This window comes from Tachyglossus aculeatus, chromosome 2 (genome assembly GCF_015852505.1).
Source record: "Tachyglossus aculeatus isolate mTacAcu1 chromosome 2, mTacAcu1.pri, whole genome shotgun sequence".
Taxonomy (NCBI): domain Eukaryota; kingdom Metazoa; phylum Chordata; class Mammalia; order Monotremata; family Tachyglossidae; genus Tachyglossus; species Tachyglossus aculeatus.
This window is the reverse complement of record NC_052067.1, coordinates 119,353,844-119,377,917: the sequence shown is the minus strand read 5'-3', so window position 1 is coordinate 119,377,917 and position 24,074 is coordinate 119,353,844. Positions and strand designations below refer to the sequence as shown.

Genomic DNA, 24,074 nt, shown 5'->3' with positions numbered 1-24,074 from the left:
GACCTCTGACTCCAAAGCCCGTGCTCTTTCCACTGAGCCACGCTGCTTAGAGTACTGTTCTAAGCGCTTGGAAATACAAATCGGCAACATATAGAGATGGTCCCTATCCAACAATGGGCTAATAAGTTTATGTATAATCTAAATTAACTTCAAACAGAAATTATATAGTTATACAACACAAACCTTAAAGGTACACCTATACTATCTAATAATAAGATAATGTTTGGAATAAGTCATTGAGTAAAATTGATTCATAAATAAAATAATGCTTTGAGCTCTATTTTTGTTTTTCTTTTCCCCCTTGTGAAAATAAAATTGTATTATTTATTGTGCTCTGAGCAGTTAAAAATGTTCATCTCTCTTATCCTCCTTAAGAGAATGATTAAGATCTTCCAATTAATTTCCAAGTTAGAGCTGATGTCCATTACTACTGGTCAGGTGTAGTTGCAGCAGAAGTTTCTACTTGGAAATCCTAAGCATTTTAAACTGAGCTACCCGTAGGACAGTCTTCAGTACTATTTCTGAGAACATCAGAAAATGTTAAGGGAAGGAGTGGGGTGAAGAGGCAGCAGTGAACAAAGATTTGGTAAGATAAAGGACAAAGGCATAGGGGTAGGAGGTTGCTTTTTGACACATATTCTGGTTTCAAAGCGATGTACATAAACTGAGGCCTACGTGAGCCACACAGTATTTCAGAGAAGGCTCATGTGGGAGGTTAGAGAAGGTGGGTAACAGACCTAAGAAGATTTCAGATAGACATATGATTATTAGACATGAGATTCACCTCACATATGAATCTGGTAAAAAGGGAAGGAAGGAGATTGGGAGGAAACAGAAAGAGAGAGAAAAAGGTTTCCTGAATTACTTCAATTTCTAATGTCTTCCTCCCTCTAATGGGGGCTTTAGGAAAGAAGTAGATTTTCTTGTTCTTTTTACTAAGTGTAGACCTTCTATTGTCCTTCAGATGTCTTTTTCTTTACTGTTTATCCATCACATTTTTGGTTTCTGGCGACATTTTTTTTTCCCTCTGGTGACCTTTCAAGCAATTTCCTTTAAGCAGACAAGTGTAATGAATCATCCGAGCCCTCACTTTTCAATCCCAGCAGGTATACATGGCAGAGTATTTTATTACACAATTTTCTGTAGGAGATGGTCTTGGACCTTTCTTTTCAAACTGAAAATGTGAAGAAAAAAGAGCCATGAAAGAAATGTTTCTCTCTCTTTCTCTCTCTCTCTCTCTCTCTCTCTCTCTCTCTCTCTCTCTCTCTCTCTCTCTCTAAAAAAAAACATTGTCTGATCACTGAACCTGAAGTAACAATTTGGGGTTCAGAATGAAGTGATGCACCTGTCCAAGATAATGCCTTAATAACATCTGATTTAGAAATCCTGATTGAAAGGGCTATCTGATTTTTTAAAAATAGTGAGTAAATCTTAATAGGATTCATTGATAAAACTTTTTTTAACTGTTCTTCTCCTGCTAAGTTGTCCCCACAAATAAGCATTCATTCTATAACTGTGCAGTTTTTAATGTTCTCCAGTATTTTAAAATGTTGTTTTCATTTTGATTGTAAGAATATAAATTTGAAAAAAAAATCCTAAATCATTTTTTGAAACAATTCTACAGGTTATCTCCACCATCAGAACAATTGTCTGAATGTAATTTTGTATGATTTGGAATAGTCTATGCATATTTTCAGATCCTGACTGTTTATCTATGTGAGTCACAAAAGAAAATTATGCATTCCACAGTTGAATGATACTCAGAAAATACCATCAGTAGTTACAAAAAATTATATTGAATTCTGTTTTAAATATATACAGAGCATAGTAATCATCTCATTATACATGAAGTTAAAACACTTAACCTTGCTCTCCATAATTTGAACATTGAATGTCAAGGAATAGTCAAAATTAAAAGTGATCTTTTTTCTTTTCCCTTGGCTCAAATAACTCAGACTAATAGAATTCAAATCATGGACTCTTAGTTGCTGTCAGAAGAGAATACCTTTAATCCCAATGTGCATAGATGATTCTTAAATCTGCATCACTACACCTGTCCTCTCTTCTTCCCCCAAATTTCACATTTCTTCCTGCCTTCAGGGTATCTCTACCTGGAAATAGTACTGACACCTCAAACTATATGTAACCAAAATCCATCTCCTCATCAAACAGAAACTCCTTATCATAGGCTTTAAAGCACTCAATTACTTCGTCCCTTCCTAACTTACTTCCCGATGGAGAAATTGGAGTGGACAGGGTTTGGGTTGGAATATGAAGAGTTCTGTTTTAGTCTTTTTAAAGAGTTCTGTTGGAATTTGAGATGTTGGCAGGGCACCCAAGTAGAGATGTACTGAAGGCAGGATGAAATACGAGACTATAGAGAAAGATCAGGGCTGGAGATGTATATTTGGGAATAATCGTCATAGGACTAGTAGTTGAAGCCATGGGTGTGAATGAGATCTCTGTGAATGACTTCTCCAAGGGAATAGTTGTAGATGGAGAATACCATTGATTGAGATTAAGGGCTCATTGTCTAAGAGATGCATGGAATTTCTTTCTGATTTGGAGGTTTGTTCTAAGAAAATCTGAATCAAAAGCTGGACCAACAAACTACAGACTAAGATCAAGGGGATAAACATTTTTACGTGGGTTAGAAGGTTAGGGAGGTGACCTGCACTCCAAAACTAGATCTCTTTCCCTCTCTGGTAGTGTGGTATTCAGAAGAGACTGAGAATTCTGCTGAGTCCCCAGAACTGGGGCATTGTAAGAAATTAATATTATGGGACAATAGTAATAATGATAATATTAAAAATAATACAGGTGGTATTTGTTAAGCACTATGTGCCAAGCACTGCATTATTCCTCTCCTTTCCCTTTTTCCTCTCCTCCTACACATCACCCCCACCCTACCTCCTTCCCCTCCCCACATCACTTGTATATATATATTTGCACAGATTTATTACTCTATTTTACTTGTACATATTTATTATTTTATTTATTTTGTTAATGATGTGCATATAGCTTTAATTCTATTTGTTCTGATGACTTTGACACTGGTCTACATGTTTTGTTGTCTGTCTCCCACTTCTAGACTGTGAGCCTGTTGTAAAGTAGGGACCGTCTCTATATGTTGCCAACCTGTACTTCCCAAGTGCTTAATACAGTGCTCTGCACACAGTAAGCGCTCAATAAATATGATTGAATGAATTATGCTCTGGGGTAGATACAATATCATCAGGTCCTACATCGAGATCACTGTCTATGTATGAGGGAGAACAGGTATTGAGGCCGTTTTTAGACTGTGAGCCCGTTGTTGAGTAGGGACCATCTCTATATGTTGCCGACTTGTACTTCCCAAGTACAGTGCTCTGCACACAGTAAGCACGCAATAAATACGATAGAATGAATGAATGGAGGGAGACAGATATTAGCATAAATGAAGAGTGGGAGAGAAGTTAAATGACTTGCTCAAGGTCATACAGCAGGTAAATGGTGGAGCAAAGATTAGACCCCGGGCTCATGCAGTTTCCACTAAAACATGCTGCTTCTTTTTAATTATATACCAGTGGCTTCTCTACTGTGCAGCATAATGTCTGTTTGTGTGGAAAGGAGAGTAAGTGTGTCAGAAATCTTCAAGCCTCATGCAGTCTGGTTCTTCTTCCTACTGTGAGCACCACTGTGGGGTAGGGACTCTGCCCAACCTTCATTAACTTCTATCTACTCCAGTGCTTGACACATAGTAAGTTCTTACAAATACAATTAAAAGAAAAGAAAAGAAAAAACAGGTGGCTGTTTCTTTCTTTGTCCACAGGATCAGTCGGACACCCATGGAAGAAAAAAGGAAAATAATGAAGATTTTTTTTAGGACAGAAATATAGAGAAATTATTCTACAGACATAGCACGGCCTAGTGGAAAGAGCAGAGGTCTGAGAGTCAAAGGTTATGGGTTTTAATCCTGAATCCACTACTTGTCTGCTTACCTTGGTTAAGTTCCTTAATTTTTCTGGGCTTCAGTTAACCTCATTTGTAAAATGAAGTTTAAGACTGTTCCCCATGTGGGGCATGGATTGTTTCCAACTTGATTATCTTGTATCTACCCCAGCACTCAGTATAGTACTTGGCCCATAATTAGCACTTTCTTAGGTATTTTGGAAGTACTTACTAAGTGTAATGTCCTTTATGCCAAAATCAAGCCTTAGTAGAGTTGACAGTGGGATAATCACTTTGTAGGAGAAGCAGCATGGCTCAATGGATAGAGCCTGGGTTTAGAAGTCAGAGATCATGGATTCTAATCCTGGCTCTGCCACTTGTCAGCTGTGTGGCTTTGAGCAAGTCACTTAACTTCTCTGTGCCTCAGTTCCTTCATCTGTAAAATGGGGATTAAGTCTGTGAGCCCCACGTGGGACAACCTGATCACCTTGTATCACCTCCAGCGCTTAGAACAGTGCTTGACAAATACCATCATTATTAAAGCCATGTCTAAAATGATCAATATTGTCCATAAAGTTGAGTTAACTTCTTGGTACCGAAGTATGGACCAGAGAGAGAAGAGGGACTAGAGAGGAGTAAGGCTGGGGGCTGGGATTATCAGTGATGAGAGTTATGAAGTAGTCAAACTGGGATATTATAAGTGTGATGGTCATTAGAATGGAGAGAAAGAGTCCTAGAAATAGTGTACATGAAAAGCAGAGGAGACAATCATAATATGAAGATGGTTTGCTGGAGTGAAAGGAAGGACACCACTTGCCGCTTCTATGACTTTAGTCAAATAATTAATGTTCTCTGTGCCTCATATACTCATCTGTATAATGAAGATACAGATCCCTGTTCTTACTCCCCCAAAGACTGTGAATCCCATGTGGGACTCAGTCTGATCCGATTTTTTTTTTTACCTTTCCCAGTGCACTATGCAGTTGAATGGTGATGATGATGAGTCCAGTATAGGAAATATGAACTTGAGGCACCAGAGGAACATCATGTAGAGCTGTCCTAGAGGCAACAAAAAAGCACCCCAAGATGCAGAAGTGGAGAGAGATGATAGTATTAGCAGCATTAATTTGAGAGTTTGTTTGCATGAAGGTGATTACTGAAGCTGGGATTAGATGACCTTCCCATGTGAGTAAGTTTGAATTGAGAATTGAAGGAATCAAGAACAGAGCCTTGAGATGACACATGCAGATTATCAGATCATCCACAATCACTGTTCCACATGGGACTCACAGTCTAAAAAGGAGGGAGAACAGGTATTCTGCAGAGAAGGAAATTGAGACACAGAGAATGAAATGATTTACACAAGATCACACAGCATAAAATTGTAGAAGTTAGGATTAGAACCCATGTTACTCAAGTCCTCATCTAACAGTCTTACCAAAAGACTACACTGCTTCGTATGAGGCCAAAAATAATGTTCACTAAAATTGATAAATCACTATGGTCAACAGAGTAAGATTCTACTTCTGCACTTTTCTAGAAAGACTAATCATCATATTGTAATTATTGCAATAATTACCCTATTTAGTAGTAATAATAATAATAATTATGGTATTTGTTATGCACTTACTATGTGCTAGGCACTGTCCTAAGCACTGGGGTAGATACAATAAAATCAGGTTGGACACAGTCCTTATTCAACCGTGTTTCTTGAGCACTTACTGTGTGCAGAGCACTGTACTGTAGCGCTTGGGAACTACAAGTTGGCAACATATAGAGATGGTCCCTACCCAACAGCAGGCTCACAGTCTAGAAGGGGGAGACAGACAACAAAACATATTAACAAAATAAAATAAATAGAATAAATATGTACAAATAAAATAAATAGAGTAATAAATATTTATGTACTAACATATATACATATAAACAGGTGCTCTGGGGAGGGGAAGGAGGTAAGGCGGTGGTGGTGGGGAGGGGGAGAGGAACGAGAGGGCTCAGTCTGGGAAGGCCTCCTGGAGGAGGTGAACTCTCAGTAGGGCTTTGAAGGGAGGAAGGGAGCTTGTCTGGCATAAGGCTCAGAGTCTTATTCCCATTTTACAGATGAGGTAACTGAGGCACAGAGAAGTGAAGTGACTTGCCTAAGGTCACACAACAAACAAGTGCGAGAGCTGGTATTAGAATTTGACACCTAGGCCTGTGCTCTATACACTATACCATGTTGCTTCCCTGTTTAATTTTGTGATGTGATTTGTTTGAATTACTTTAATGGAGTACCAAATTATTGAATGAAGTTTGCAATAAATGATGTTGCATGAAAAGGAATTTCATATTATTTTTCTTGGGATTCCAAAGTGGATCACAATGTATCCCATATTAGTCTAAAATGCGTCAGTCTAACTTATGGAAAATCCGTATTTTCATAGATCATATTACACAGCTGTATCATGGATTATGCCCCAAATTAAAGATTTGGCTTAACTTTTGGTTTCTTAGTGATCATGAGTCCGTTATTCTTCATGCTATTTTTTTTACTTCATTTATCTTTAGTGTTATTATGATTATTCTTTTTTTATTTGCATTTTCTGAACATAATGATTTTTGTTTGGGGATAGTGCAAGCTCCCAAGAGAATGTTTCTGATTCCACAAAAATCTTTCTTTATAGCTGCTCTATAAAATTGATCCTCTTGACTACTCCACGAGTAACTCAGATAGCATAAACCAATATTGGGTTATAGTGAAGGGTATAGCGGTTATTGCTACATTATGATGGATGGATTTATATAATAGTGTCAAAAACTGATATTGATTCATGAAAGTTTGCTACTCACAAAATAAGCCTTCTCACCTTGCTTTCAAAACTAGGAAAAAAAGTTTTACACTTTTACCCTGAATGGATATTTCAGCCACCACATTTTCTAATATATTTATCTATTTACCCACAGAACATGGGCTGTGGCAGTTTGCATAATGTACAGCAGGGAAAATTTAGCCTGTGTGAAAAAACATTGTTAAGAATAAATATCTTGGTGACTGTATACAAAGCACTAAGGATACTAGAGGTGAATGATGACAAGGAAAGATAATGTGAACTATAAGGTTATGAATTCTTTATGCATAATTATTTGAATCACAATTCTTCTGAAATTCTGCTTGTAACATTCAGAGCAGGGCCTGAAGTAGCCCAAACTGTAGATGCCTGCAGTATAGTTCCTGCTTTGAGAAAGAGAAAAGGTTCCATATTAATTGGGTATGTTTGGCTCAGGCTTGCAAGTGTGACAAATGGAGATGTGCCAAACTGCCTGAAAGTAATTTGGGTCATCAGTGAACCACAGGGCTTGCCAGTTTGCAGACAATTTCTAGTCTCTTTGGTCTGTCACATTTTTTTCCCATTAGCTGTTAGCCGCCTGACAAGTGAGTGACCAAGTACACTAACCCATTAAAAAAGTATGTCTTTTCAATTTATGGGTTTTTTTTTTCCTTCAAGATAGACTTGCTTTTTTGCCTTGTGACATGCCTTAAAATAGTCTAAAATCCATATCATCTCAAATTGCACCAGGGTCTTTTCACGAACAGTAAGACTGATACAGTGGAAAGCAGAAGAGGTTTTAAAAATAGTGACTTTAGGATAGCTATATCTGTTTTATCAGCCCAGAATGACATTTGTTTCAGATTCTCAGTTTCAGCATGCGCTACAGCACACCTGAAGGGATATTTATGACAAGACACATAGCACATCTGTGTGGATTTAACAGCAGGGAACTCTGTTGCTCTGTGAATTCTGTCCAAATCAGCCTTATGTGCCTTAGTTTACAGGAAATCCAGGGTAAACCTTTAATTTACAAACAGGGACTACTTGCCAGGATGGGATAAAAAGGCAACTGATTAATCAGCATGCAGCCTTCATCTTGAAGAGCCTCACTGCCTGGACCTTTTTAATGTTTAGAAGATTGGCCTTGTGTGAGAAGGATGTTGTGGGGGAAATGCCTTTGATAGTTCAGTGATTGAGTCTATCATGTTTTGGAAAAGGACAGTGCTAGGTTTAAAACAACTCTGGCGAATAAAACACTGAGTGTGCATGGCTGGAAAAAAAATAGCTCATTATAGTTCAGTGTTGTTGCTCTTTGGAGTAAAAGGAGAGGAAAGTTTGCTCTGATATGTCTGCTGATAAAATTCACTTCCTAGAACATGGCCACATCTCAAAATATATCATCTGAAATAAAGTAGTCAAAAGATTGTATTCCTATATAGACTTAGAATTTTTTGGCTGCAAAAGGAACACAAAAAATGCAGTGCCCTTCAACCGTTCAATTATGCAGCTGTTCATTACCAGAATTACATATCTCATGCTGCCCTTTGGAAGCAAGACACGGTGCACAGAACTGGAACAATCGCTGAATTATAGTACAATAAGAAAGACCCCCTTAAGTGTCACATGCCTGTAATGGAAGATAAGAAAGGGTAGCTTAGGTTCTTGGCATTTTAAAGACGGCAATCAAGAAAGCCTTTGAATTCATTGGTTTTCTTTCTCTGCAGTTCATCTTCATTTTCGTGCAAGTTTAACAAAGCATTCCATTCATGAATATGTAGTAATGTGTCAGCAGACTCATCTGTAGATGCATGTGTGTTTAGATCAAGCTGTATTTGCAGGTGCCACCACTTCGAAACATTAATACAGCTGCTTGTGCAATTCATGGGATTTATGCAGTTATTAATTATATGGTTGGCTAATGTCTAAAGGAAATAATAGCAGAATCAGCATATGAATGAAAGAGAGAATTGCACAAATCCAACAACTTTCTTATAACTTTTTTATTTCAACATTAAGCAACATATGTCACATGGGTCAGTCTATGGCTTAAAAGTAAGTTGAGTGGGCACAAATGACATTTTTTCTTGAAATAATATATAGTATTCAGTCTAATATCACTTGAAACGTGTGAGTTCATATCTAAATAACTATATTACATCTTATCCTAGTTTTCCCACCCTGGTCAGATCTTGAGCCTAGGGTTGTATGTGATTTTGGACAGCAAGAGTTTCCATTTTCATTTGTCAGTTTCTTGACTCTCTCCATTTAACTTGCAACTAGAGTGTTTTGATTTGCTCTGAGAATGTGGTACTTTTAATGAGCTATTATTACTCTATTCATTTATGTATTTTACTTGTACATATTCATTCTATTTATTTTATTTTGTTAATATGTTTTGTTCTCTGTCTCCCCCTTCTAGACTGTGAGCCCACTGTTAGGTAGGGACTGTCTCTATATGTTGCCAACTTGTACTTCCCAAGTGCTTAGTACAGTGCTCTGCACACAGTAAGTGCTCAATAAATACAATTGAATGAATGAATGAAGCAAATCCAAGTGAAAGGGTGGTGTAGACAGGAATGGAAGAAAAGGAAATGAGGACCTAGTCAGGCAAGGCCTGTTGGAGGATATGTGCCTTCAGTAAATCTTTGAAGGTGGGGAGTGGGATTGTCTGTTGGACATGAAGAAATGTTCTGGGCATGTCACTCCCCTCCTCAAAATCTCCAGTGGTTGCCTGTCAATGTATGAATCAAGCAAAAACTCCTCACTCTCGGCTTCAAGGCTCTCCATCATCTCGTCCCCTCCTACCTCACCTGCCTTCTCTCCTTTTACAACGCAGCCCACACCCTCCGCTCCTCTGCTGCTAACCTCCTCACTGTGCTTCGTTCTCATTTGTCCCGCCATTGACCCCCGGCCCACATCCTTCCCCTGGCCTGGAATGCCCTCCCTCCACACATCTGCCAAACTAGCTCTCTTCCTCCCTTCAAAGCCCTACTGAGAGCTCAACTCCTCCAGGAGGCCTTCCCAGACTGAGCCTCCTTTTTTCTCTCCTCCTCCCCATCCCCCTACCCTGCCTCCTTCCCCTTCCCACAGCACTTGTACGTATATATATATATATATATATATATATATATATATATATATATATATACAGATTCATTACTCTATATTACTTGTACATATTTATTATTCCATTAATTTTGTTAATGATGTGCATATAACCATAATTCTATTTATTCTGATGATTTTGACACCTGTCTACATGTTTAGTTTTGTTGTCTGTCTCCCCCTTTTAGACTATTAGCCCGTTGCTGGGTAGGGACCACTTCTATATGTTGCCAACTTGTATTTCCCAAGCACTTAGTACAGCGCTCTGCACACAGTAAGCAATCAATAAATATGATTGAATGAATGAATGAGAGAGTTCCAGGCCATAGAAACAATGTGAATGAGAGGCAAGATAGATGAGATCTAAGAACTGTGAGTAGGTTGACTTTGTGCAAGTCACTGACCTTGGGCAAGTCACTTAACTTCTCTGTGCCTCAGTTACTCCATCTGTAAAATGGAGATTAGGGCTGTGAGCCCCATGAGGGACAACCTGATTACCAGTGCTTAGAACACTGCTTGGCAGATAGTAAGTACTTAACAAATAATGTAATAATTATTATTATACGAGGAGTGTAGTGTGGGGGCTGGTTTGTAATAGGAAATCCAGGAGTTAGCGTCACATCATCCCCCGGGCCTGGAATGCCCTCCCTCTGCCCATCCGCCAAGCTAGCTCTCTTCCTCCCTTCAAGGCCCTACTGAGAGCTCACCTCCTCCAGGAGACCTTCCCAGACTGAGCCCCTTCCTTCCTCTCCCCCCTCGTCCTCCTCTCCATCCCCCCATCTTACCTCCTTCCCTTCCCCACAGCACCTGTATATATGTATATATGTTTGTACATATTTATTATGTACTATATGTAATATATTAATATAATATATTACTCTATTTATTTATTTATTTTACTTGTACATATCTATTCCATTTATTTTATTTTGTTAGTATGTTTGGTTTTGTTCTCTGTCTCCCCCTTTTAGACTGTGAGCCCACTGTTGGGTAGGGACTGTCTCTATATGTTGCCGACTTGTACTTTCCAAGTGCTTAGTACAGTGCTCTGCACACAGTAAGCGCTCAATAAATACGATTGATTGATTGATTGATTAGCATAGGAGGGGCAAGGTAATTAAGAGCTTAAATCTGTAGTAATGTTTCTGTCTGATGCAGTGATGAATTCATTCATTCACTTGTGTTTTTAAGTGCTTACTGTGTGTACTAAATGCTTGGGAAAGTACACTACAACAATAAATAATGACAATCCCCGCCCACAATGAGCTCACAGCCTAGAGCAAGGGAGACAGACATCAATGCAAGTAAAAAAAGTGCAGATATATACATAAGTGCTGTGGGGCTGTGGGGCAGGCAGGGTGGAAGAGCAAAGGGAGCCAGTCAGAGTGATGCAGAAGGGAGTGTGAGGTGAGGAAGTCTGGGAAGACCTCTTGAAGAAGATGCACCTTCAATAAGGCTTTGAAATGTTGGGGGGGTGTAATTGTCTGGCAGATTTGAGGAGGGAGGGCATTCCAGGCCAGAGGCAGGACATAGTCTAGGGGTTGGCGGTGACAGGAAAGATCGGGGCAAAGGGAGAAGGTTACCACTAGAGGAGCAGAGTATGTAGGTTGGGTTGTAGAAGGAGAAAAGTGAGATGGGGTAGAAGGGGACAAGGTGATGTAGTGCTTTAAAGCCAATGGTGATAAGTTTTTGTTTGAAACGGAGGTGGACAGGCAACCACTGGAGATTTCTGAGGAGGTATATGACATGTCCTGAACGTTTCTTTAGAAAGATGATCAAGGCAGTGGAGTGAAGTATGGACTGGAGTGTGGAGAGGTAGGAGTTTGGAAGGTAAGCACATTAGAGGCTCTTGAGGAGTGGGGAAACATGGACTGAACTTTTTTGGAGAAAAATGATCTCAGCAGCAGACTGAAATATGGACTAGAGTGAGAAGAGACAGGAGAGATGAAGGACAGCAACAAGTCAAGGAGGGATATGATAAATGTTTGAATTAACATAGTAGCAGTTTGGATGGAAAGGTAAGGGAGGATTTTAGCGATGCCATGAAGTTGAACTGACAAGATTTGTTACCATCTGAATATGTTTGAATGAGAGAGATGAGTCAAGGATAATTCCAAAGGAATGGGCTAGTTAGACAAGAAGGATGGTGGTGCTGTCTACAGTGGCAGGAAAGTCAGTGGAAGGAAAGTATTTGGGTTGGAATATAAGGAGTTCTATTTTGGACATGTTAAGTTTGAGATGTTGTCGGGATATCCAAGTAGAGATGCCCAATTTTTCTTTCAGCAAGGTAGAAAGATTTTCACACTCCTGGAAACTTCAAGTTGTATGGCACCTTCCCAGGCACATAGTACAGTGCTTTGCACACAGTAAACACTCAGTAAATTAATCAGGTTGGACACAGTGTATGTCCTATATGGTATTTGGGGAAGCAGTGTGGCTCAGTGGGAAGAGCATGGGCTTTGGAGTCAGGGTTCATGGGTTCAAATCCCGGCTCCGCCAGTTGTCAGCTGTGTAACTTTGGGCAAGTCACTTAGCTTCTCTGTGCCTCAGTTACCTCATCTGTAAAATGGGGATTAAGATTGTGAGCTCCCCGTGGGACAACCTGATCACCTTGTAACCTTCCCAGTGCTTAGAACAGTGCTTTGCACATAGTAAGCACTTAATGAATGTTATTATTAGTATTATTATTATTTTTATTTTTATTTTTTTTTACAGTCTGAATCCTCCATTTAAAGATGAGGTAACTGACCCACAGAAAAGTTGAGTTGCTCAAAATCACAGAGCCAAGCCAGGAGTAGAACCACTGTCCATCTGCATTTGTTCTGGTAGTGTATCCATAGATTTTTCTTGGTAATAATGCAGAAGTGCTATAAACTTGAGTCTCTGCCTTCAACTCTCTCCCATGGTGCTGCTGCCCAGGACAGGTAAATTTTGACTTGTAGCAGATTGCCTTCCACTTGCTAGCCTCTGGCCAAACTAGGGATTGGAATGGATATGCCTCTGCTTGACTCTCCTTCCTGTAGCCGAGACTGGTAGAGTACTGGGAACTCTCCAGGTGTGATCCTGAGAGAGGTATTTCCTCTTACCACCTTCCAAATAGCTGGGTATCTGTTTTGTTTTCTCAGGTTTGTTCCTTTGTAACGAGAGAGCTAAAAATTTGAAGGAAAAAAAATGATTCTCCTAAGGCATGGAGAGTTGCATGAATATAGAACATAGGCCTGGGAAGTCATAAGGCTCCACCATTTGCCTACATGTGGGATATGAACTGTGTTCAACCTGACTATCTTGTATCATCTACCCCAGTGCTTTGTACTGAAACTGGCACAGAGTAAGTGCTTAATGAATACCGCTGTTGTTATTATTTTTATTATTATCTATGTCTAAAACAAATTTATGTGTCATGTGTGAGAAACTCTTCCACATACTGTGGTTCCAGGAATCTGCTAGAACCTCCTGTTTGTCTGGTGCTTTTCAATCTGGAACTAGATTGGGATTAAGCCAGAATACTTAATAGTGTTTCCATATAGCTCTCAGGAATGTGTTTAAATCCCAAATCTCTATTGCGTGAAAAATGCCTGGTATATTTAGGTGGAGGGGACAAAATGGATAAAGCTAAACTGTAAGAAATTCAGTCTACTTTTATAAACCTAACTTTTTTAAACCGAATCCAAAATTCACTTGTACTAAGCTCAAGGAATTCCAAATAGAAATCCAAACCCAAAGTCTACCTCGTGACTTAGCTAAATATTCCTATGCTTTATAGGGGAATTAAAAGTAGCATATGGTTATTGGTGCCCATCACTATTTCCTTTGATTTATGTGTGCTTTAAAAGCTTATTCAGTATTTTAGAATAGAGAAAAGAAAATACGTAATTTTCAGTGGCAGCTTGTGGAACAATAAATTGAATTATGGAGCATGAAATCTTGGAGGGAAGACAAGTTGAAGAAGGGAGATGACCTATTGTGAATTTTGAAAATCTTACAATAAAAAAATATGCAGAAGAAGAATATATTTAGTTTTATAAGTCTATTGTACACCATCCTTGACTCACAAAAATCCCAGAGTGGAAATAGAAGTAGAAATTAGGGGAAACAAATAGAATAAATGAATGAATTTTGTTTCCTCTTCCAAAGTAAGTAATAAGATTAACAGCAAAGGAAAATAATACTTTTACCTTGTATTATACTATTTTTTACTTTTGAAGAATTTATAGTTTGCATATATTATTTTAAAATTTTACAAAATCTCTGGGATATAGCAAGTAAGATTATTCCCACTTGCTAACAAGCATTCAATAAATATGATTGAATGAATGAATAAAATGAAGTCACTGAAGAATATTGAAAGTATCCATAACAAAGGGCTAAGATTAAAGCTGTGGTGGGAATTAATTGTAACGTCTCTTTTTCCTAACTTCTGTTCCGGTGTTCTGATTTGAAATGTATCTTCTCTAGCTGAAAACAAAAAGCACCTCAAACCATAAGATATTTATGTTTATGATTTTTAAAAATTCATTAAAATCCCTAGGTATCTGCATACAAGAATCTGCCATTATTTCAAGTTATGACAGTTGGAATTCTTATTTTTTCTGCTACTGTGAAAATTGTTTTTTGCCAGTTTGTTTAAAGCTGCTTCTTTACTGCTTTTTTTGTTCACCAAGAGGTTATTATTGCTGCTCTGCAACAGCATCAGAGGCAAAGTTAGACTATTTCATGTCAAAAAATTAAAGTCATAAAGGCAATGTATTTCAAGAATTAAATTAGAATTGAACAAGTCAGGTATGTGTATATCCATCAGCCCAGTGGTCAAGATCTCATTTCCACAGAAGAAAACTTAGCTAGAGGGCAGATAGAATTTTGAACACTCAGAAGTACCCTGCATTGCTCACTGCAAATTAAACTTGAAATACAAAGCACTCAATACCACTGAGCCTGACATTTTTAAACGGACATGTGATTTCTCATTTCTTAAATCATGTTCATAGGTTTACAAATTACTCAAAGATAGGGAGTATCTCAAATGTTTTAACTAGTGTTGGGTGAGAAATAATAACTTTATGTGAAGAGAATGCCAGCACTCGAGTGTAATTTTACAACTTATTATTCCCATTGTTAACAATCACTATTTTATTAGTAGCTATATGTTATTTACTCTTCACAGAAAGGGTGTTTAAATTTCATATGTGGTCTAGTGTAAATTCAGGTCTGTGTAAGCATTATGTATTAGGGCACTGGGTTTCAGCGATGTGGTACTACTACTACTACTACTACTACTACTACTACTTGTTAAGCATTTATTATATGCCAAGCACTTTACTCAGGGCTGGAATCGATAACACATAATCAGGTCCAACATGGGGCTCACGTCTAAGTAGGAGAGAGAACAGGTACTAAATCCTGAGAAGTAGCAAGACCTAGTGGATAGAGCATGGGCCTGAGAGTCTGAGGGACCTGGGTTATAATACTGACTCCACCACTTGTCTGCTGTGTGGCCCTAGGCAAGTCACTTGAATTCTCTGAGCCTCAGTTCCCTCATTTGTAAAATGGAAATTAAGCTTGTGAGCCCCATGAGTGACATGGACTGTGTCTAAAATGATTAGCTTGTTTTACCCTAGTGCTTAGTTCAGTGACTGGCACATAATAATCACTTAACAAATACCATTAAAAAAGAAATTGCCATTTTGCAGATGAGGGAACTGAAACGCTGAGAAGGTCCCATAACAGACAAGTAGCGGAGCCGGGAACCCTAGTCCTCTGAATCTCAGGCCGGCACTCTTTCCATTAGGACACACTGCTTCCTGGATCACTGTTTCTACAGAATAGGGACTATGGCCTCTCCCGTTTGACCTCGTTTTGAGTGATTTTCTTGTGTAACCTATTAGATACAAAGCTGTGTCTTTCTTTTTGAAGGTTCAGTTCTGGGACCCTTTTTATTCTCCATCTACACACACTCCCTTGGAGACCTATTCTTCATGTGGCTTCACCTACCACCTCTCTGCGGGTGATTCCCAGACCTACATCTCTGACCCTGATCTCTCTACCTCTCTGCAGCACTCATTTCCTCCTGCCTTCAAAACATCTCTACTTGGATGTTTTTCTGTCACCTCAAACTTAACATCTCTAAAACAGAACTTCTCAAACTTCCCACCCAAACTCTGTTCTCCCTATGATTTTCCCATTACTATAAACATCACCAACATCCTTTCTGTCTCATAAGCCCATAACCTTGGTGTTTTCCTTGACTCCTCTCTCTGATTCAACCCAAATATTCAATCCATCACTATATCCTATTGGTTTCACATTAACATCACTAAAATCCACCCTTTCCTCCCCATCCATACTGCTATCACATTAATCCAAACACTTATCCTATCCCACCTTGATGACTTTATCAGTCTTCTTGCTGACCTCCCTGCCTCCTGTCTCTTCCCACTCCAGTCCATACTTCACTCAGTGTTTTGGATCATTTTTCTACAAAAACATTCAGGGTATTTTTCCCACTTCTCAAGAACTTCTAATGATTAGCAATCCATCTCTGCATCAAACAGAAACTGCTTCCTACAGGCTTTAAAGCAGTCAATCACCTTGCCCCCTCCTATTTACTCTCCTTTTACCTCACCTTTTTACTTTCCTACTACAACCCAGACTGCATAATTCAGTCCTCTAATGGTACCTTCTCACTTTACCTTGATATCATTTATCTCGCCATCAACCTCTTGCCCATATCCTGCCTCCAGCCTGGAACACCTTCCCTCCTCATCCCTTCCCATAGGAAGCAGCATGGGCCAGTGGATAGAGAATGGATCTGGAAGACAGAAGGACCTGGATTCTAATCCTAGCTCCACCACTTGTCTACTATGTGACCTTGGGCAAGTCACTTACCTTGTCTGTGCCTTGATTACCTCATCTGTAAAATGGGGATTAAGACTGAGCCCCATATGGGACAGAGATTGTGTCAAACCCGATTAGCTTGTATATACTCCAACTCTTAGAACCGTGCTAGACACATAGTAAGCACTTAAGAAATACCATCATTATTATTATTATATCCAACAGACAATTATTCTCCTCCCCATCTCAAAGCCTCCTTCTAGAGGCCTTTCCTGACTAAGCCCACCTTTATTCTTCTCCCACTCCCTTCTATGTCACCCTGACTTGTTCCCTTTATTCATCCCCCACTCTCAGCCACACCACATTATGTACATATCTGTAATTTATTTATTTAATGTCTTCCTCCCCCTCTATACTGTAAGTTCATTGTAGACAGGAATGCATCTGTTATTATGCTGTACCCTCCCAAGCATTTAGTACAATGCTCTGCACACAGTAAGCACTCAGTAAATATGATCAACTGGCTGATATATGATCAACTAACTGATTTTGATTTCCTGCTACTTGTTCTCTTCTTTGACTCTGTGTGTGTGTGTGTGTGTGTGTGTGTGTGAGTGAGAGAGAGAGAGAGAGAGAGAGCGTGAAAGAGAAGTAGAGAAAAAGTGGTTAGCTGTACACTTTTATAATTAGTGTGGATTTTAGCTTGTCTCTACCCTGCTTGAGGCCAAGAAGGTATCAGATGCTGTTACACTTGTTTAAGACATTTTTAGTGATGAGCCTCCCTGCACTGCCACTTCCTTCCTGCCACCCAATTCCATGACTCAGATGTGGCTCAGAGTTATAGAGAGGAACCCTACTTGATAATTTCCTCCTCTACCAACCTGCTTGATTAATTGATTGAGGGAAGTAACATAAAGAGATTTCAGGGATTCCCCTAGATGTGACTTTTGCTGCTGTATCCCAATTGTCCAAGACAGTGACTTTGTCAGCATTGTTACATCTTCATTTTTAAAGCACTTCTCTTGTCCTTTGTGATTACAGTTTTCTATGTCAGGTCAATCATCCATCAGTCATATTTACTGAGTGCTTACAATATGAAGAACACAGCATGGCATAGTGGGTAGAGTACAGGCCTGGGAGCCAGAAGGTTGTGGGTTCTAATCCCAGCTCTGCCACTTGTCTGTTGTGTGACCTTGGGCAAGTCATTTCACTGCTCTTTGTCTCAGTTACGTCAGTCTGTAAAATGGGGATTGAGACTGGAAGCCCCATGTAGGATAGGGATTGTGCCCAACCCAATTTTCTTGTATCCACTCCAGTAGTTAGTAAAGTGCCTGGTACGTAGTAAGCACTTAACACATACCACAATTATTATTATTATTGTTATTGTTATTATTATTATTATTATTATCATCATCATCATCATCATCATTATTATCACTAAGCCCCTGGGAGAGTAACCAGTATAACAGAACTGGTAGATATGTCCCTGCCCATATAATAGCTGTTTTATTGGATGTAAAGATAATGGATTTACTAGTTCTTATTCACATTTTGTGCTCTTCTAGGGGAAAATGCATGTATTTTGTTTAATATGAGGCACAGCTAATAGTTAAAAAGATCAATTTCAGAGCCAACCCTTTCAGTCTGTAAGTAGACATGTGAAACTTAATGATATGTTTAAATGAGGTCCCATAAACTCCCCAAAGTAGAACTCTTACTTTTCCATTTTTAATTCATTGTTTATTTAATGAACACAGTATTTATTCTTAGGAATATTCTTAAGCTTTAGAGAATCAGCGTGGCTCAGTAGAAAGAGCACGGGCCTTGGAGTCAGAGGTCATGGGTTCAAATCTCGGCTCCGCCAATTGTCAGCTGTGTCACTTTGGGCAAGTCCCTTAATTTATCTGTGCCTCAGTTAACTCATCTGTAAAATGGGGATTAAGATTGTGAGCCCCCTCGTGGGACAACCTGATCACCTTGTAACCTCCCCAGTGCTTAGAACAGTGCTTTGCACATAGTAAGTGCTTAATAAATGCCATTTAAAAAAAGAATGTCTGTGTCTCCTCTTAATCATGATCTCATTTTGGACAGGGAATGTGTCTACCAACTCTGTTGTATTATACTCTCCCAAATGCTTGAGAAGCCTCATGGTAGAAAGAGGATGGACTTGGGAGTCAGAAGACCTGGGTTCATTGATTCATTCAATCATATTTATTGAGCACTTACCATGTACAAAGCACTGTAGTAAACACTTGGGAAAGTACACCACAAAAATGAACAGACACATTCCCTGCCCACAACAAGTTTACAGTCTAGAGGGAACAGACATCAATACAAATAAATAGAGTACAGATAATACATAAATGTTATGGGAATGGGAGGAGGGAAGAACAAAGGGAGCATGTCAAGGTGACACAGAAGGGAGTAGAAGAAAAGTAAGGGGGACTTCGTCAGGGAAGACCTCATGGAGGAGACGTGCCTTCAGTAATGCTTTTAAGGGGGAAGAATAATTGTCGGTTTTCAGGAAAGGGTATTCCAGGTTAAAGACAGGATGTGGGTGAGGGCTCAGTGGAGATATAGATGAGATCAAGGCACAAAGAAAAAGCATTAGAGGAGCAATGTGTGTGGGCTGGGTTGTAGTAGAAGAGTAGCAAGATGAGGTAGGAGAAGACAAGGTAATTGGTGCCTTAAAGACAATGGTGAGTAGTTTTTGTTTGATATGGAAGTGGATGGGCAACCAGTGTAGTTGTATGAGGAGAGGGGAGACATTCTCTGAACATTTTAGAAGAAAAATAATCCAAGCAGCAGAGTGAAATATGGACTGGAGTGGGGAGAGACAGGAGGCTGGCAGGTCAGCAAGGGGGCTGATGCAGTAATCCAAGAGGGATAGGATAGGTGACAGAATTAACATGATTGCAGTTTGGATGGAGAGGAATGTGCAGATTTTAGTCATGCTGTGAAGGTGGGACTGACATGATATAGTGATGGATTGAATATGTGGGTTGAATGAAAGAGAGGAGTTAAGGATAACCCCAAGGTTATGGGCTTGTGAGACAGAAAGGATGGTGGTGCCATTTACAGTTATGGAAAAGTCATGGTGAGGACAGGTTTTGGGTGGGAAGATAAGGAGCTCTGTTTTGGACATGTAAAGCTTGAGGTGATGGGAGGACATCCAAGTAGAGATATCTTGAATGCAAGAGGAAATGTGAAACTGCAGAGAAGGAGGGAGATCAGGGCTGGTGATGTAGATTTGGGTATCATCTGCATAAAGGGGATAGTTGAGGACATGGGAGCAAACGAGTTCTCCAAGGAAGTGGGTATAAATGGAAAATAGAAGGAGACCCAGAACGTAACCTTGAGGGATTCCCACAGTCAGGAGGTGGGAGGCAGAGGAGCAGCCCATGAAGGAGACTGAGAATGAGCAGCCAGAGAGATAAGCAAAGGACAAGGAAAGGACAGGGTAAGTGAAGCCAAGGTTGGATGATGTTTCCCAGAGAAGGAGTGGTCGACAGTGTTGAAGGCAGCTGAGAGGTCGAGGAAGATTAGGATGGAGCAGAGGCCATTGGATTTGGCTATTAGGGATGGAAGAAGGGAGGGGGAACATATTTTCATGATATGTGATGGAATGGGGTTGGATGAGGTTGAGAAGCAGCGTGGCTCAGTGGAAAGAGCCCGGGCTTGGGAGTCAGAGGTCATGGGTTCTAATCCCAGCTCCACCACATGTCTGCTGTGTAACCTTGGGCAAGTCACTTAACTTCTCTGAGACTCAGTTACCTCATCTGTAAAATGAGGATTAAGACTGTGAGCCCCACGTTGGACAACCTGATCACCTTGTATTCCCCACAGTGCTTAGAACAGTGTTTTGCACATAGTAAGCACTTAACAAATGCCATCATTATTATTATTATGTGCAGGTGGAGGGGGTGGATTTTGTGAGGAGGCAGGAGCTCTCTTCTAGAGCTACTGCTAGGAAGGATGGTAGAGTTGAATGGGGGGCTGGAAGGGGGAAGGACCTAGAAGGGGCAGGGGAAATTTTAGGGAGCTCACATCTGTAGTGTCAATTTTCTTAATAAAATAGGTGGCCAGGTCACTGGGGTCAAGGGATGGTAGAGGCATGGGGACAGGGGGCCTGAGGAGGGAGTTAAATGTCAGGAACAACTGGCAAGGCAATGGCCATGGGTGTTAATAAGGGCAGAGAAATCATTTTGCTGGGCAGAGGATAAGGCAGAGTTAAAGCATGCAAGGATAAACTTGAAGTGGATGAAGTCGGCCTGATATTTAGATTTTTCGCCAGCAGCACTCTGTGGCTCATGCACAAGAACGAGGGATGTGGGCTGTGCAGGTGATCCAGTGCTTTGGGTTAGTGGTACGAGATCAACCAAGGGATAGGGGAGCTGGTTAGTTGAGTTCAGTAGAGAGGGTGGTGTCGAGAGCATCACTTTGGTCATCAAGGGAAGGTAGTTTGGGTCTGAAAGCTAAATGGGGCATGAAGAGTTGAGAAAATTGGATAGGGTCAAAAGATCACAGGTCTCTGTGGGGGAATAATACAGACCTATGGAAAGGAGGCTTGTGGGACAGGAAGCAAGTTAAGAGGTGGTAGTGGATTGAGGGATTTCAGAGCTGGTAAGGGTAGAGATGTGCAGTGGTTAGAGATGATGAGATTACGTGTGTGTCCAAATTGATGAGTGGGTGTGGTGAGATGGAGTAGGAAGTCAGCAGAGTTGAGGAGTAATTGAAGATGGTCAGCAGGAGGAGGGTCATCAGGAATATCTATGTGGATTATTGAAGTCCCTAAAGATCAATGTGGGCATGGATAAAGAGAGAAGGAATGTGAGAAAGGGATCAAAATGGTTAAAGAAGTTGTAAGTGGGACCTGTCGGGGTGGTAGAATGCAGTTACTAGAATCTGCAGAGGCAGTTGACTTTTTAATGGCATTTATTAAGTGCTTACTATGTGCAAAGCACTGTTCTAAGCACTGGGGAGGTTACCAGGTGATCAGGTTGTCCCACGTGGGGCTCACATTCTTCATCCCCATTTTACAGATGAGGTAACTGAGACCCAGAGAAGTTAAGTGACTTGCCCAAAGTCACACAGGTGACAAGTGGCTGAGCTGGGATTTGAACCCATGACCTCTGACTCCAAAGCCCGGGCTCTTTCCACTGACCCACGCTGCTTCTCTATTCACAGGAAGGAAAAGAAAGGGATGGGGGAAGTGAAATGATGGTGATGATGGTATTTGTTGTTGTAATCCCGACTCTGCCACTTCTCAGCTGTGTGACTTCAGGCAAGTCACTTAGCTTCTCTGTGCCTCAGTTACCTCATCTGTCAAATGGGGATTAAGACTGTGAGCCCCATATGGTACAACCTGATTACCTTATATCTACCCCAGAGCTTAGAACAGTGCTTGGCACATAGTAAGTGCTTAACGAATACTATTATTATTATTATTATTATTATTATTATCATTATTATTATTATTATTGTTATTTCCCAGATGTTGGGAATGGGTGATAAGAGCTTCCCATTTTGGTGCCAAAGGAAAAGCTCAGTCAATCAAACAGGCACCTATTATGTGTAGAGCACTGTGCTCATTGTTAGATGAGTATAACAGGATGCAAAAGACATAGTCCTTGCTTTTAGGAGTTTATAATCTAATAGAGGAAGGACAGAATGAGAGAGAGAGAGAGAGAGATGTCAATAGCCGAAAATAGAGGGAGAAAAACAACAAAACAGGCAGCGAGTGAAAAAATGGAATTTATATTTGTGAATTATTGCTGTAGACAAATGCAAATGCATGAATGGTTAAGGTGGCTATAAAGATGATACAATATGAGGTTTAAAGAATTAGAAGAGGTGGAATTTCAGGAGGGTTAATGAATCTTATTCAGTAGTGTCTATTGAATGTCTACTTTGTGGAAAGTACCATACAGAGCACTGGAAAAAGTAGAAAATATAAGAATAAATGAGTTTCCTGGAGATTGGACATGCCATTATTTTGCTCTTCTCCAAATTCTAGCATCCTTTAGTAAGGGTTGAGTTGGGAACCCTTTGGAGGTGAGGGAATAAGCGGTAGCCATCAGCCTTTTTTAAATAAAGAATCAAAACAAAAGTACCACCCAAGGAACCATTTCCTTCTTGTTTTTGAAATGTAATTGCAAAAATTACTGTTCATTACTGGACAAATACCAAAGGACCAGTAGCATTACTGTATGTATAGAGTTTTGTTTTGTTTCCATTCTTTAGTCAGCATTCATGGCATACAGCCTTGCTTTATGTTTATACACCGTCACCTACACTCATACACAATTGTATTCTTACCCGTATGTATGTGTTCATGTGGATGCACACTGTACTTTGATTCCTGTAACTGTGTCTTAAGGAAGGTGAGGAAACTTATCTAGTTTTTAAACTCCTTGGTGATGGTTCTGAACTTCAACTTCTATTCACCACCAGTGTACTGTTTTAAAGTCTCTTAGCGTGGAAGTAGACTTATGGGACATAGCTTGGGGTAGCATAAAATTCCGAACTGTAGATTGTAATCGGGATGAAGTGCCAGGATCGACTCAAAACGGGCCTCTAGGGGTATTAGGGATAAATGTCTCCCAATTGTTAGTCTTGTCTTTCCTGTGCCAACATTAGGTTGACACTGAATGTTGTGTTACCCTTAGCAGATTTAGGCAAAAAATGATATTTTGCATAGGAAATCTTTAAATATACTTATCCTGTGCAGAGTTGGACAGTGATAATTTGAGAAAGTGTGGCATTTCAGAAAGTGAAAACTCCTCAGTTGAAAATTAATTTTTAACATTTTGTGGTGCTGAGCTCATTACTGCATTAATCCGCCCTTTCCCAAGATCCTCCCTTTCCTCTCAATCCAAACCGCTACCCTGCCGGTTCCATCTCTCATCCTGTCCCGACTGAATTATTGTATCAGCCTCCTCTCTGATTGCCCATCCTCCTGTCTCTCCCCACTTCAGTCTGTACTTCATGCAGCTGCCCGGATCATCTTTGTGCAGAAACGCTCTGGGCATGTTACTCCCCTCCTCAAAAATCTCCAGTGGCTACCAGTCAATGTATGCATCAGGCAAGAACTCCTCACTCTCAGGTTCAAGGCTATCCATCACCTCGCCCCCTCCTACCTCACCTCCCTTCTCTCCTTCTACAGCCCAGCCCGCACCTTCCACTCCTCTGCCGCTAATCTCCTCACTGTGCCTCGTTCTCACCTGTCCCGCCATCCACACCCGGCCCATGTCCTCCCCCTGGCCTGGAATGCCCTCCCTCTGCACATCCACCAAGCTAGCTCTCTTCCTCCCTTCAAAGAGCTCACCTCCTCCAGGAGTCCTTCCCATACTGAGCCCCCTCTTTCCTCTCCCCCTTCCCATTCCCCCCGCCCTACCT

General features: G+C 40.3%; 1 protein-coding gene and 1 non-coding gene across 11 annotated transcripts in view; one reads left to right on the top strand and one right to left on the bottom strand.

Annotated features, from left to right (window-relative positions):
* PCDH9 (protocadherin 9) overlaps nucleotides 1-24,074 on the top strand; it is a 1,202,247-nt gene that overhangs the window by 1,138,014 nt on the left and 40,159 nt on the right. The gene's annotated exons all lie outside the window — the stretch shown is intronic.
* LOC119924548 lies at nucleotides 12,780-12,918 on the bottom strand. Its single transcript, XR_005449256.1, has one exon. It is a non-coding gene; the product is annotated as a small nucleolar RNA SNORA7 (small nucleolar RNA).